This window comes from Zingiber officinale, chromosome 4B (assembly GCF_018446385.1).
Source record: "Zingiber officinale cultivar Zhangliang chromosome 4B, Zo_v1.1, whole genome shotgun sequence".
Taxonomy (NCBI): domain Eukaryota; kingdom Viridiplantae; phylum Streptophyta; class Magnoliopsida; order Zingiberales; family Zingiberaceae; genus Zingiber; species Zingiber officinale.
This window is the reverse complement of record NC_055993.1, coordinates 69,331,211-69,347,243: the sequence shown is the minus strand read 5'-3', so window position 1 is coordinate 69,347,243 and position 16,033 is coordinate 69,331,211. Positions and strand designations below refer to the sequence as shown.

The window sequence follows — 16,033 nt, the reverse complement described above, 5'->3', positions numbered from 1 at the left end:
AATCTGATTGGGAAAAGTCCGAGCAAGGAGCTTGGCACGGGAGAAGTCCTGGTGAGTGAAGCCAGGCAATTGGAGAAGTCCTGGTGAGTGAAGCCAGGCAATTGGAGAAGTCCTGGTGAGTGAAGCCAGGCAATTGGAAAGTCCTGGTGAGTGAAGCCAGGCAATTGGAAAGTCCTGGTGAGTGAAACCAGGCAATTGGAAAGTCCTGGTGAGTGAAACCAGGCAATTGGAAAGTCCTGGTGAGTGAAGCCAGGCAAGGGAAAATCCAGATGGATCAAGGGTGATCGGACATCTGGTATTGGGAAGTCCAAGTATGGAAACTTGGCATGTATAGTCGGAGAAGAGCTCGGTAGCTCGGTCTCTGGACTGTCAGGATTAAGGGTAGCAAGCTTGGAAGCTTGCCTCTTAAATCACAGCCTTGGATCGGTCTGATGACCGATCCAGTGGCACAAGTGGCACGGGTGATCGGTCGGCAGACCGATCCAGTGGGACCGATCAGTAAACACCCAGTAGCATACTGTGTTGTTACTGATCGGTCCGCCGACCGATCAGTGAGAACTCAGTAGCATACTGCGAATACTCAGTATGCTACTGTATCGATACTGACCGGTCTCGGGACCGGTCAGATTGATGCCTGATCGGTCCGGAGACCGATCAGGCTTGTGCGCGCGACACCTGATCGGCCCGAGGACCGATCAGGTTAGTTCATCGGTCCGCGGACCGATCAGTAACGATCGAAAAAGAGATTTGAACGTATGGATCGGTCTGCAGACCGATCCATACTATAGTCTGTTTTGCATGCACTTTCTCTGATTCTTTCTGATTCAAAGTTGCTTTTGCCTAAATATTTCTAACCATCTGCTGCAAGATTTTGAGGTGCAGGTTACTGGTAATTTGCAATTGGTTGATTTCAAATTGAGCTTCATTAGTAGAGGATACCAGAGAGACTTTTGCTATGTTCCACTGTAAACCTGTTAAAGCAGCAAAGTCGTGGCTGCGATCTGGCGGTGATCTGGCATCGATCAGCTCAACTCATGGTGATTGGGTGGAGCTCAGAGACACCAGTGAAGACCAGAATTCCATTGGTGTGAGCTCAGATGATCAGATGAGAAAGAAGCGTGATTGGCGATGCTATGGCTGGATGCAGAGATTTGCTGCAGTTTGGCAGGGATCCGTTGCGGGCGAAAGGCAGAGATGGCAGAGACATAAAAGGCTGGTTGAAGAGAGGGTTAAGGAGAAGTTTTTCTCAGAAAAAAAAACACTCTCTGTCGATCAGTGCAAAAGCTTTGACGCTCGGGGCTGAGAAGCGGCTGTCTCGACTTGCTCTCTGTTTCACTGACCTTCGCGTGACTGTAAGCTTAATTTTCATTCTCCTAAGTCACCAAGCTCAGTAAGTCTTGTGCTATATTCTACATACCTGTTGAGATTTTGTTGAGAGGTCACTCCACCGAGAAGGAGAAAGTTCATAGCCGGGTGTTCACCGGGGTTGATCTACCGAAGATCGGCTTGTCCACCTTACGGACACCGAGGAGTAGGGGCAAGTTATCCCCGAACCTCGTAAACACTTGAGTCACTGTGGTTTGCTTTGTTTCTTCTCTTATTCTTATTCTGTTCTTAACTTGTTTTCCGCTGCGCTAACCACTCGTGTGAGTTTTATCTTTAAGTTTTAGCTTTTGAAGAGGCTATTCACCCCCCTCTAGCCATCCAAGATCCTAACATGGAGATCCTTGGTCGTGTGGCTACAGTAGAGGAAGAAGTTGCCACGGTCGTGTGAACCTCACACGGTCGTGCTAAGATGTGAAGCCGGAAAGACCATGATCGTGTACACTACACGGCCATGCAAGCCATCCAGAGCTAAAGCCTTACACGGCCGTGTAGATCTACACGACCGTGCAAGGTTTCCAGAGACCAAGAAGACCATGGCCGTGTGCACCACACGGTCGTGCGAGGTTTCTAGAGGCCGAGGCAGTGCAGGCAGTGTAGATCTACATTACCGTGCAAGGGAAGTAGAAGCAGTGTGTGCCACGGCCGTGTCTCACACACGACCGTGTAAGGTAGGCAGAGAAGGGAGTGGCCTTGGCCATGTGAACCTCACATGGCCGTGCCTCGGGGCTGTGTGGTGCCCAAACCCCTCTTCTATATAAAGCCTCCTTCATGAATTGAAAAGGGATCTTCTCCCTTTTGGGGGGAATTCAAGATTTGGGCATTCCTCCACCTTCTTGGAGGGATTTCCGGCGATCTAAGTGGAGATCTTCATTGTTTTGACTCCGGGGAACGAGGATTGGATCTGAAGACGGTTCTTCATCGTAGATAAGCTTTTCTTCCCTTTTTTTCTTGGATTTGGGATCAAAATACTTGTATTCTCCTTTTCTTTGGGTCTCTTTCCTTGTTCTATGGATTAGATCTCTTATTCTAGGATGGAGGGAGTATTTGTAATGGAGATTTGATGTAAAACTCTTGTGGATTTGCCGAATTCCTATTTCTATGATTTTGCCATGTTTGTATCTATTCTTTCTTATGTGGATTGTTGTGATTAGGACTTAATTACCATGCTTGATTGAATGTTTGGATATCTTGTGGATCTTGTAGAGGTAATTCCTCATTTGATTTTCTGAGGGACGTTCGTGACAGGAACAAGCCCGTGTAAGGACATTTGAGGGGTAATCTTGAAGGTGAAATTAAGTATTTCAAGAGGGTAGGATAGATTTTATGTGTTTATATATTATATCTTGATGCGGTTGAGGAGTGATGAACTCTTATGTTGATTATCCGAGGGACGCACGTGACAGGCAAGCCCGTGTAAGGACAACATAGGTTTCATTCCTAATTGATCGCATTTAGATATATTTCAGTCCTAGGCTGGTTGTCTATTGCAAGAGGGAACCGACAACGTTCTACAAATGATGGACAATTGAGGAATAAGATTTGGTAGATTATTACATTGAACAACATTACAAAGAAACCAAAACTCCTAGAACATACCTTTATCATTGCCCTTATTCTTGTTTCTTATTCTTTCATTTCTTTGTTTATCTTTCATAGTTTCTCTTAGCTTTTGAAAACCAATTGATTAGTTGTTTAGCTAATTCGCGTTGAGACATCTTTAGTGCTTATTCTGGTCCCTGTGGATACGATATCTTTTATTATTACTTACAACATATCTGTACACTTGCGGAGAGTCAACAAATTCTGACATGGAAGTTTATCAATAGATGATGCCGTGAAGAAATTCAATAGGTTGGCTCGCCTATGTCCCGAGCTGGTCAGCACAGAAAGAGAAAGGGTAAGACTAATGCTCAAGATGCTGAGGCCAGAGAGAGCTCTCAATGTAGCTGGCGGAATTAATAGACCGCAGACTGTAGAAGAGCTGATTAGTAGTGCCCTGATCACGGATCATTATATGAACAGTATCAAGCAGCAAAATCCAGTACTGATGGAGAATAAAAGTCAAGGGAGTTCAGACACTCAGAAACCCCAGAGTCATGGGTCAACCTGGAAGGGGAGCTCCAAGAGAAAGCAATGGAGTAGTAAGAAGGGAGGATCTGTAAGCAAGCAGCCTAAGTATGCTACATGTTCCACCTGCGGAAAGATGCATCCTGGAATCTGTCGCAAGGGCACGGAAATGTCGTAAGTAATATAAAAGATTATCGTATCCACAGGGACTGGAATAAGCACTAGAAATATCTCAAAGAGAATTAGCTAAACAACTAATCAATTGGTTTTAAATGCTAAGGATGAAAAAAAAATCTAAAATGAAAGATTAACAAACAAGAGTTTGGGGTTTTGAGTTATGATAAAGGGAGGTTCTAGGAGTTTTGGTTTCTTTGTAAGATCTCTTGAATGTATATGGTTTACCAATTCTTATTCCTCAATTGTCTAATATTTGTAGAAGGTTGCCGGTTCTCTCTTGCAATAGATAATCGGCTTAGGACTGAAAATGTACCTAAATGTGATCAATTAGATATGAACCTACGTTGTCCTTACACAGGATTGCACCTATTACTATGCTTCCCTTGGATACCAACATAGAAGTTCATAGCTTCTTAACCCATAAAGATACAAGGATTGAATCATAAAATCTATCCTACCCTCTTGAATATTCTCATTTCCCCTTCAAGGTTATCTCTCAAACGTCCTTACACGGGCTTGCGCCTGTCACGTGGATCCCTTGGAAAATCGAGTGAGAGTTAATCTCTACAAAGTCTATAAGATATCCAAACAATCAATCAAGAATGAGAATTAAGCCCTAATCACAATTAATCATTCAAGATCCAATCGATACAAACTAGGCAACATCATAGAAGCAAAGAAATGGAAAATCCACAAGAGTTTACATCAATTTATCTCACAAATACTCCCTCCATCCTAGAACAACAAGATCTACTCCATAAAATGAAGAAAGAAAACCAAAGATAAGAAGATTACAAGCATTCTTCAATCCCAATCCAAGAAGAGGAAAGAAAGAAAACTTATCTACAATATAGCTCCATCTTCGGATCCAATCCTCGCTTCCGGAGTCGAATTCACCAAGATCTCCCTTTAGATTGCCCAAAAATCCTCCCAAGAATGGGAGGAATCCACCAAATCTTGCTTTCTCCCAAAGGGGAGAAGATCCCCTTTCAAATCTCCATGGAGACCTTAAATAGAGGGAGGCTTTTGGGCGCCACACGACCTCGAGGCATGGCCGTGTGAGGTTCACACGGCCAGAGCCTTTCCCCTCTCTGCCATCTATACACGGTCGTGTGTGGTACACGGCCGTGGACAACTCCCATCAAAACCTCCAAGCACGGCCGTGTAGATCCACACGGCCTGGACTGCCCCAGCTTCTGGAAACCTGGCACGGTCGTGTGGTGCACACGGCCAGAACACCTTTAAGTGCTGGGAACCCTGCACGACCGTGTGATGCACACGGCCAGGGCATTCTTGGTCTCTGGAAACCTTACACGACTATGTAGATCCACATGACCATGTAAGGATTGAACTCTGATTTGCTTCAAAACTTGGCACGGTCGTGTGAGGTTCACACGGCCAGACCTTCTTCCTTTGCTGTTGCTGCCACACAGCCTCTGAACTCCACACGACCAGAGCTCCCTACCAATGCAGGGCCATGTCTAGTACACGGCCAGGTGCCTTCTCGCTTGCTTTGCCCATAAGTTTTGTCCAGGAATGCAGAATCTTCACCAAATTCGACTCCTGTGTACCAAAAATACACAAAAGCAGATCTCCGAACATAAAAGAGTAAATATGCTAAAAGGAAAACTGGAAGTACAAAAATGCATAGATCAAGCATGCTCAAAGTGTGTAAATGTGCGTCAAAACATGCATAAAAGTATATAAAATCTACGCACATCACACCCCCAGACTTAAACCTTTGCTTGTTCTCAAGAAAAATGCTGCAATCTAAATTCATATGTTCTACAACGCATTCTTAAACCCTAATGCACTTTCCTAACTCTATCAAAGAGTTCCACTAACAAGCATAATCATGGAAACAAATCAAGTATGGCTCAAGCTTATGTATCCTGTGCACAGTGTAAAAGTAACTCAAAAACCCTTCAAGTTTCAATCTATGTCCTAGTCAAGTCATCATCAAATTTGAATTCCTAATGTTTCCGGTGAAAGACAAGTAACCAGTGATAGGCACTTACTTGCCACTCACTTGGTTCATATTTCTCAATCAACCCAAGGTCTCAAAGGTGTGCTCAATCTCAAGAGAAGCTATGCAGTCATTTCCCCAGTAACCTAACTCGGTCTCAAAGGGGTGACTTGCTAGATTCCACTCACGACAACTATTTTTTTATATCCCATATTCACTTTTTTTTCATTGCACTTTTTTTTTCAATTTTTTCATAAGCATTTGTATTGTGCAAATCTTATTTCACAAGTGTACTTTTAGCACAAATATTGGGATATTTTGATTTTTCCAAATGAGCTTTCATGAGTTGAGCCTCATCTAGTAACCAAAATGAAGTTTGAAAAATCACCATGGAAACCAAGTACTAAGCAAACAAGATGAATCATGACTATTTCAATGATATCAACCATTCAAGCATCAAGTCAAAGTGTAGTGAAAGTAAGATTCCTAAGGTCAAGCCAAGACTAAAACTCATCTCCAAATGATTCTTAGCTTATTTCATGCTACCCAAGATAGAGAAAAGAAGTACATAAAGCTTACTACTAGCATCATTTACAACATCATGAATCTAGATAATGGACGTGCTAACATTTTATCTTGAAGACAAGAAAGCATAAAAGTGAAGATTGATGTTCTCAAGATGTTTGCCAAAATTATTTCAAAAGATAATCAAATGACTATCAAAACATTCACTCAAGCAAGACAATCAAAACAGAATGTAAAACAAAAACTACACATGCAGAAGACAAGAAAACAATCAAAAACTGAAACAAAAAGAAATCAGGTTTGACACCCCCCCAGACTTAAACTTTTCATCGTCCCGATGAAATCAATATGGTGGAGGTGGAGGTGGAGGGGGACGAGGAAAAGGGTGCCTACGACGTGGCTGACCAACGGGGAAACTAGGGAAACCTGGAGTTTCACTCAGGACTATATGATACTCAAACAAAGCATCAACTTGTTGACTAGTGACACTCATGCTTTGCATAAAGTCTCTCATTCTAGCTTGATTAGTATCATAATCCTGGACAAATTCGGCCACTTGACCCTGAAAATTCCTTGTGAACTGAAAGTGCTCTTGTACTTCTCTAAACTGATTATCTGATAAAGAGAAGCGACCTTCCAACATTCTTCGTTGGGCATCATGCTTCTCGTGGAGCAATTCTAGAGAAGTATGGAAATCAGAAAAATCAAATCTGGAGGAACCCGTACCGTAAGCAAAAGAATGCCTAGCAGGATCCGGATGTCTAGAAGGCTGCGGGTATCCAGATATCGAGGGTTCAATGTGTGGCTCTGTGTCTCCGGATATAGAGGGAACATATTCGGGATCGATATCAGTGATTACCCAATTAGCAGGGTTACGAATAGACGTTCGTCCGAGACAAAGGAGAGGTAGAGGAAAACCATTCCTCCTAGGAAATGCAAACCAATTCTCATCCCGAACAATCATTTTCATGGCAAGACATGCATCAATGTCTATCATATCATTTCCATGAATTATTTCCAACCCATCTAAATCAAGATCTAAATTATAAGCTATTCGGGTAATCAATCCACCAAAGACAATTGATCCCGACGATGCCCTTGCGGCTCGTAACAAGGTTTGTACAAAATGAAAACTAGAATCGAAATCGACCTTATGAAGCATGGCCCATAAAGCATAAAGCTCTATCTTTTTAACTACCCCATCACTCTCTCCCCTACCAAAAATAGTTTTGCTCATAATTCTATGTAGGTACCTAAAAATGGGGTTTTGCATATGAGAAGCCTTAGCTCTTGAAGGCTCATAAGGTTGATCCAATCCAGTTAATGAATTCCAAAAATGATTCCAATTAAACCTTGAATCAAACCTACGAGGGCTACCGGTAGACAATCCAAAACAAGAATTAAAATCACTAAATGTCCATTGAAATTCTTGATTCATCAATCTAAATGAAAATTTTCCAATATAATCATCCTCGTTAGTAAAATGGACATCTAATGAACTTAAAAACTCCAAAACAAGATGAGGATATGTAGGCAAATGTGTATACATAATATCACCCCACTCTAAAGACCCAATCAACAAATCTACATCTTCCCTAATTCCAAGCATATCAAGAACAGTTGGGTCCATATACCGAGTACACACAATCTTTCTATTGACAAGAATTGTAAATCTAGTAATTTGATCATCATTTCTAAATACAATATTGAATTCATTGTCATTACCTTCGTTGCGTGATGTCCTCTTTCCTTTGCCCTTCATCGGTTGTTTTCCTTTGTCCCTAGATGGTTCCTTCTCTTTATCTCCACTGGATCCACCACCTCCTTTACGAAGTTTCTTCAAAATATTGGACATCTTGTTGAGTTTAGATGAGGGAAGGGACTATTTAGGGTTAGAGAAGTAAGATCTCAAAGAAACAAATTTTTGAAGAACAAGATCTGAGGTTAGGAGAACAAAGATCTTGAGTGTTGGAGAGGAAAAGAATCTGGATCTAAGAGAGTTTGAGGAAAAGGTTGAAGAAAAGAGGGATTTTAAAGAGATTGAGAGAAAAGAAGATGTTTTAAGAGAGGTGGGTGTATGCGGGACATGACCAAAACTTGGCCGTGTAAGGAGAACACGGCCTCTTAAGGGCTTCTCCACACAGGCCATGTAGATCTACACGGCCTCTCCCTTTTCCTCCTCGGCTTTACTCACACGGCCGTGTCTGGGACACGACCTTCTGAGTTCTCTTCTCTGGATTTGGTACACGGCCGATGCAAGCTTTTGCTCTGATTTCTCCACACGGCCGTGTCTGGAACACGGCCAAAGAACTCTCCTTCTCTAGATTCTTTGCACGGTCGTGTCTGGTACACAGCCATGCTCCCTTCCTTCTCTGCAGACTTCACACGGCTGTGTCTGGTAAACACGGCCAGATCCTTTTCCTTCTCTGCATCCTTTGCCTGGTCGTGTGCAGTACACGGCCATGCCCTGTTTTACTCCATTTGATGTTTATTCTCCTAATCCACTTCTCCAATACTTCCATGCCCATGAAGAAGTCATGGCCAACTCATGGAAGTAGATTTCAACCTGAAAACAAAACTGAAACATAGTGAAAACAAAATAAAGATGAAAATACAAAATACAACTAACAAAAAGAACCCTTGGGTTGCCTCCTAAGAAGCGCTTGTTTAGGGTCTTTAGCTCGACCAATCCAACTTATTCTTCTCATTTCCTTGCCCTCGGAGGGAAGACGTATTTTTCATTTTTGTTGGGAGTTCTCCTCCCAACATCCTCCACCAAATTGTTCTTTTCATTAGGTGGCCTTCCATGAGGATGGAAATTCCATTCCTCAAGTTTGTAAATGCTTGCCTTGCTACAAGCATTTAAAAGAGAAGAAACATGGTTAGAGACATTAGATAAATCATACTCCAACCATTCCTTACCAATTACCAATGCCAACTTATGATTTTTAACATCAATAATTGCTCCAGCTGTAGCAAGGAATGGTCTTCCTAATATGATAGGAATTTTGGGGTCCTCTTCCATGTCCAACACAACAAAATCTGTGGGAATAATACTCCCACCAACTTCTACTGGCACATCTTCAATAATACCCATAGGGTACCTGCAGGAATGATCAGCAAGTTATAGTGCCATAGTAGTAAGTTTAATGTTTTTGAGACCTAACTTATTACAAATTGAATAGGGAATGAGGCTAACACTTGCCCCCAAATCACAAAAAGCTTTTTCATTGAATTCTGTTCCTATATTGCAAGGAATATAAAAGCTCCCTGGATCCTTCAATTTCGAGGAAGTGTTCTTCACCAAAAGAGCGCTGCATTCCTCAGTTAGTGCAATGGTCTCTACATCTCCTCTCTTTCTTTTATTTGACATGATATCCTTCAGAAATTTGGCAAACTTTGGCATTTGAAGAATAGCATCTATAAGAGGAACTTCAACGCATATCTCCTTAACCGTCTCCAAAAATTTGCCAAATTCTTCATCCTTTTTAAGCATATTGAGTCTTTGGGAAAAAGGGATAACTTTGCTCTGATGGTTCAGTGGAAGAGTCTCTTCAACCTCAATTGTATTCTTCTCATTATCAAAAATCTGACTAGGTGTAGGAGGAGAGAGCTCTTCTTCATTTTGCATCCCTTTTTGAGCAGTCACTTGGGGATTTCCCAAGGTCCATCCGCTCCTAAGCTCAATTATGTTGCAATGCTCCATAGGATTTACATCAGGTTTTCCAGGAAGTTGTCCTGGTGCTCTAGAAGATGAGGAAGCTAGTAGGGCAATTTGGCTATCCTGAATCTTTTGATGCTTTTCAGAATTATCCATTCTCTGAGTAAGCTTCAATAGATCCTGCTTCATTTCATTTTGATTAGAGATAATTTCTTCAAGCATCTTTTCAATTTTGGATGTAGGAAAGCCTTGAAAAGATTGTTGCTGAAAATTTTGTTGCCCAGATTGAAAATTTGGTTTTGCCTTCATAGATGGTCCTTGATCCTGATTATTTCTGTAAGAGAAATTTGAATGATTTTTCCATCCAGGGTTGTAAGTATTTAAGTATGGGTTGTTCTGTTTTTGATTGAAACCCATGATTGCATCGCATTGCTCCAATTGATTAATTTGTGCAGTGATAGCTCCCAATGGGCATGAGTCATTTAAATGTTCTGAACTCCCACATACTTCACAAGATATAGCAATGACATTTACCATATTTGAATTAGTCCCCATGTTCTCAAATTTTTTGGTAAGAGCATCAAGTTTTTCAGCCAATAAAGTCACTGCATCAACATCAAACTTTCCTGATGCTTTTGTTATTGGGTTTATTGGAGGATGACCACCACTTCTTTCATTTGCCCATTGATGATGATTTTGTGCTACACTCTCTATGATTTCCTCAGCTTCATCCAAATTTTTATTCATGAGTGCCCCTCCAGCAGCTGAATCAAGGGACACTTTGGTATGATAATTAATACCATTATAGAAAGTATGCAACACTAACCATCTCTCCAAACCGTGATGAGGGCATTGTTTAAGCATACTATTGTATCTATCCCAAGCTTCAAATAGAGATTCTGAGTCAGCTTGTTTGAAACTTGCAATCAAATTCCTCATATGAGCAGTTTTACTTGGGGGATAGAATTTATCAAGGAATTGTTGCTCACATTGTTCCCAAGTGGTGATACTGTTGGGAGCCAAAGAATTCAACCATTGCTTGGCCCTATCTCTCAAAAAAAACCCAAATAATAATAACCGCACTGCTTCTGAAGGAACAACATTCATTTTCATTGTCCCACATATTTCATAAAAGACCTCTAAGTGTTGATTAGGGTCTTCATGTGGTCCTCCACCAAATTGATTTTGCTGCACCATGGAAATAATTGCAGGTTTGATCTCAAAATTATTTGCCTCCACTGAGGGTCTTGAAATACTAGATCTAAAACCCCTAGCATAAGGTGCTGCATAATCCTTTAGTGGTCTATTAGCCATGTCCAAATGCTCTTGTTCTTCAATTTGTCTCTACAGAATTCTTCTTCTATGAAATGTTCTATCAATTTCAGGGTCAAGAAAAAGTTCTCCTACAAAGTTAGATCTTCGTATACACAAGAACAAGATTGCAATAGAAACTAAATCAAACAAAGAAATTAAAAACAGAGAAAGGTAAGATTGGAATGTTAGAAAACAAAAGAAATGCAGAATTAAAATTGCTACAAAAGAATTTCCAAGAAGTTAGAAAGTATACAAGAAAATGAAAACAGAAAACTAGAGATTAGTTACAAATATGCAAATTAAAAGAAAGAGAAATGTTATGTTTAGTCTAACTCAATTGATAATTTTCAATGTTATACCGCAGTCCCCGGCAACGGCGCCAAAAACTTGTTACGTTCCGCAAGTATACGGAAATGTCGCAAGTAGTATAAAAGATTATCGTATCCACAGGGACTGGAATAAGCACTAGAAATATCTCAAAGCGAATTAGCTAAACAACTAATCAATTGGTTTCAAATGCTAAGGATGAAAAACAAATCTAAAATGAAAGATTAACAAACAAGAGTTTGGGGTTTTGAGTTATAATAAAGGGAGGTTCTAGGAGTTTTGGTTTCTTTGTAAGATCTCTTGAATGTATATGGTTTACCAATTCTTATTCCTCAATTGTCTAATATTTGTAGAAGGTTGCTGGTTCTCTCTTGTAATAGATAACAGGCTTAGGACTGAAAATGTACCTAAATGTGATCAATTATATATGAACCTACGTTGTCCTTACACAGGATTACACCTATTACTATGCTTCCCTCGGATACCAACATAGAAGTTCATAGCTTCTTAACCCATAAAGATACAAGGATTGAATCATAAAATCTATCCTACCCTCTTGAATATTCTCATTTCCCCTTCAAGGTTATCTCTCAAACGTCCTTACACGGGCATGCACCTGTCACGTGGATCCCTCAGAAAATCGAGTGAGAGTTAATCTCTACAAAGTCTATAAGATATCCAAACAATCAATCAAGAATGAGAATTAAGACCTAATCACAATTAATCATTCAAGATCCAATCGATACAAACTAGACAAGATCATAGAAACAAAGAAATGGCAAATCCACAAGAGTTTACATCAATTTATCTCACAAATACTCCCTCCATCCTAGAACAACAAGATCTACTCCATAAAACGAAGGAAGAAAACCAAAGATAAGAAGATTACAAGCATTCTTCAATCCCAATCCAAGAAGAGGAAAGAAAGAAAACTTATCTACAATATAGCTCCATCTTCGGATCCAATCCTCGCTTCCGGAGTCGAATTCGCCAAGATCTCCCTTTAGATTGCCCAAAAATTCTCCCATGAATGGGAGGAATCCACCAAATCTTGCTTTCTCCCAAAGGGGAGAAGATCCCCTTTCAAATCTCCAAGGAGGCCTTAAATAGAGGGAGGCTTTTGGGTGCCACACGGCCCCGAGGCATGGCCATGTGAGGTTCACACGGCCAGAGCCTTTCCCCTCTCTGCCATCTATACACGGTCGTGTGTGGTACACGGCCGTGGACAACTCCCATCAAAACCTCCAAGCACGGACGTGTAGATCCACACGGCCTAGACTGCCCCAGCTTCTGGAAACCTGGCACGACCGTGTGGTGCATACGGCCAAAACACCTTTAAGTGCTGGGAACCCTGCACGGCCGTATGATGCACACGGCCAGGGCCTTCTTGGTCTCTGGAAACCTTACACGGCCATGTAGATCCACACGACCATGTAAGGATTGAACTCTGATTTGCTTCAAAACTTGGCACGACCGTGTGAGGTTCACACAGCCTGGCCTTCTTCCTTTGCTGTTGCTGCCACATGACCTCTGAACTCCACACGGCCAGAGCTTCCTACCATTGCAGGGTCATGTCTAGTACACGGCCAGGTGCCTTCTCGCTTGCTTTGCCCATAAGTTTTGTCCAGGAATGCAGAATCTTCACCAAATTCGACTCCTGTGTACAGAAAATGCACAAAAGTATATCTCCGAATAAAAAAGAGTAAATATGCTAAAAGGAAAATTGGAAGTACAAAAATGCATAGATCAAGCATGCTCAAAGTATATAAATGTGCGTCAAAACATGCATAAAAGTATATAAAATCTACGCACATCATCTTCATAGACGATATTCTTATATACTCCACGACACAGGAAGAACATGCTGAACATCTGAAGACAGTGTTATAGATTCTTCAGCAGAGACAGTTGTACACGAAGTTCTCCAAGTGCGAGTTTTGGCTCGATCAAGTGTCCTTTCTAGGCCACATTATTTCCAAGGATGGGGTCATGGTAAACCCGACAAAAATAGAAGCTGTGAGTAACTGGAATAGACCCAGGAATGTCAGTGAAATCAGAAGTTTTCATGGATTAGCAGGCTACTACAGGAAATTTGTAGAGAACTTTTCCAGGATCGCCTCACCACTGACAACACTTACCAGAAAGAAGAGAAAATTTGAGTAGATAGAGGATTGTGCAAGAGGCTACGATAGGGATCGAGAGGAGGAATTGGTTTTGGTCTCCCGATGAAATTAAGCTTCCCATGTTCGCCCCGAACACACAACTTAACTTCATCAATAATAATTCATACCACTAAAGAATTATTATTGAACTACCGCACCAATCCCAAATTACATTTTTGGGCTCCTTCTTATTATGAGTGTGTTAGTCTCCCTGTGTTTAAGATGTCGAATGTCCACTAATTAAGTGAGTTACTGACAACTCATTTAATTAATATCTTAGTCCAAGAGTAGTACCACTCAACCTTATCGTCATGTCGGACTAAGTCCACCTGCAGGGTTTAACATGACAATCTTTATGAGCTCCTCTTGGGGACATTATCAACCTAGGACATAGTTTCCTTCTATAATCAACAAGTCACACTATAAGTAACATCATTTCCCAACTTATCGAGCATTTTGATTTATCGAACTAAATCTCACCCTTTGATAAGTCAAAGAAATAAATATTAAATATATGTGTTTATTATTATATTAGGATTAAGAGCACACACTTCCATAATAACTAAGGTCTAGTTCTTTTATTAAATCAGTATAAAAAGAACTTACCTTAAATGGTCTTGCTCAATACACTTAAAGTGTACTAGTGTAATTTATTAGTCAAGATAAACTAATGCCTAATTACACTACGACTATTCCAATGGTTTGTTCCTTTCCATCTTAGTCGTGAGCTACTATTTATAATTTATAAAGAACCGATAACACAATCTTCTGTGTGTGACACCACACACTATGTTATCTATAATATAAATTAATTGAACATCTACATTTGGTATATATAAATGTAGACACTTGACCAATGTGATTCTTATAAATGTTTATACAAAAGCTAGGCTTTTAGTATACACTCCAACAATCTCCCACTTATACTAAAAGACTTTGCTGCCATAAATGCTACCATACATCTGATTCTCAACCCTTCAACATGCCCATCAAAAGCTCTTGCCTTAAGGACCTTAGTGAAAGGATCTATAGGTCATCACTTGATGCAATCTAGGCGGCAACAACTTCCCCTCGTTTATACGATTTTTCGTATTGGGTGGTACTTGCGCTCTATTGTGTTTACTTGCCTTATGGACTCATGGTTTCTTCGAGTTTGTTACTGCACTAATATTATTACAATAAATTGTAATAATCTTTGGACAAACCAGAAATCATATCTAAGTACATCTTGATGTTACTGAGTCATTCAGCTTCTATGGATGCCTCTGAGGCTGCCACATATTCAATTTCCATAGTGGAGTCTGAAAAGTACCTATGCTTAACACTCCTCCATAGTTATGGCTTTACCTCCTAAAGTAAACACAAAAACCCCGAGGTTGACTTTCTATTGTCCCTTGTCTGGTTGGAAATCAAAATTCGTGTAACCCACAGGGATCAAATTATCTGCCTAGTAAACTAGCATATAATCTCTAGTCCTTCAATATATGCTTTATGACAGTCTAGTGTCCCGGTCCTGGGTTACTTCGATATCTGCTAACTATGTACTGGGCAAAACAGATATCCAATCTCGTGCATAACATACATTAGGCTTTCCAACAGCCGAAGCATAAGGAACTTGCTTTCATGTCCTTTATCTGCTTTGATATCTTTGGAGACATCTCTTTAGATAAAGTTTCTCCATGTCCAAAAGGTTGAAAAACCTTTTATGGAGTCTTGCATGCTAAAACGAGCTCATTGTATGAAACTTGGGATAAGCACAATATTTTTTTCCTTGCGATCCTTGATCCCAAGAATATGTGCTCACTCTCCTAAGTCCTTCAATTACTTTGGACAACCATACCCTTACTTCCGATAACACCTTGATATTGTTTCCAACTATCAAAAATATCATCTACGTATAGTACAAGAAATACCACCATGTTTCTATCACACTTCTTATATACACAAGACTTATCCGGTAACTAAATCTATAAGACTGGATTACTTCATTAAACCGGATCGACCAAGACTTTGAAGCTTTACTTCAGTCCATAGACCGATTGAGCTTACATATTAGATACTCTTTGCCCTTTGCAATGAACCTCTCTGGTTGTTTTATATGGATGCATTCTTCAAGACTTCCATAAAGGAAAGCTGTCTTGACATCCATTTGCCTAATCTCATAGTCTATATGAGCAACAATAGATAAAGGAATCCGGATAGACTTAAGCATGACTACCGATAAAAGGTTTCCCTTTTTCTACAAGCCTTGCTTTGAAAGTTTCCACTTTCCCATCTATCCCTTTTTTCTATTGTAGACTTATTTTCACCCAATGGATTTTACACCATTTGGTGATTTTATAAGCTCCCAGAATTTATTAGAATATATATATTCTAATTCTGTATTTATTGCTCTTTGCAAAGATACTTCATCTTTATCTTGGAGTGCTTTGTCATATGTCCGGGGAT

At 40.5% G+C, this 16,033-nt stretch overlaps 1 non-coding gene across 1 annotated transcript; it reads left to right on the top strand.

Annotated features, from left to right (window-relative positions):
• Nucleotides 1–10,617: 10,617 nt before the first annotated feature.
• Nucleotides 10,618–10,723, top strand: LOC121978899. The gene has a single exon (XR_006111228.1). It is a non-coding gene; the product is annotated as a small nucleolar RNA R71 (small nucleolar RNA).
• Nucleotides 10,724–16,033: the final 5,310 nt, after the last annotated feature.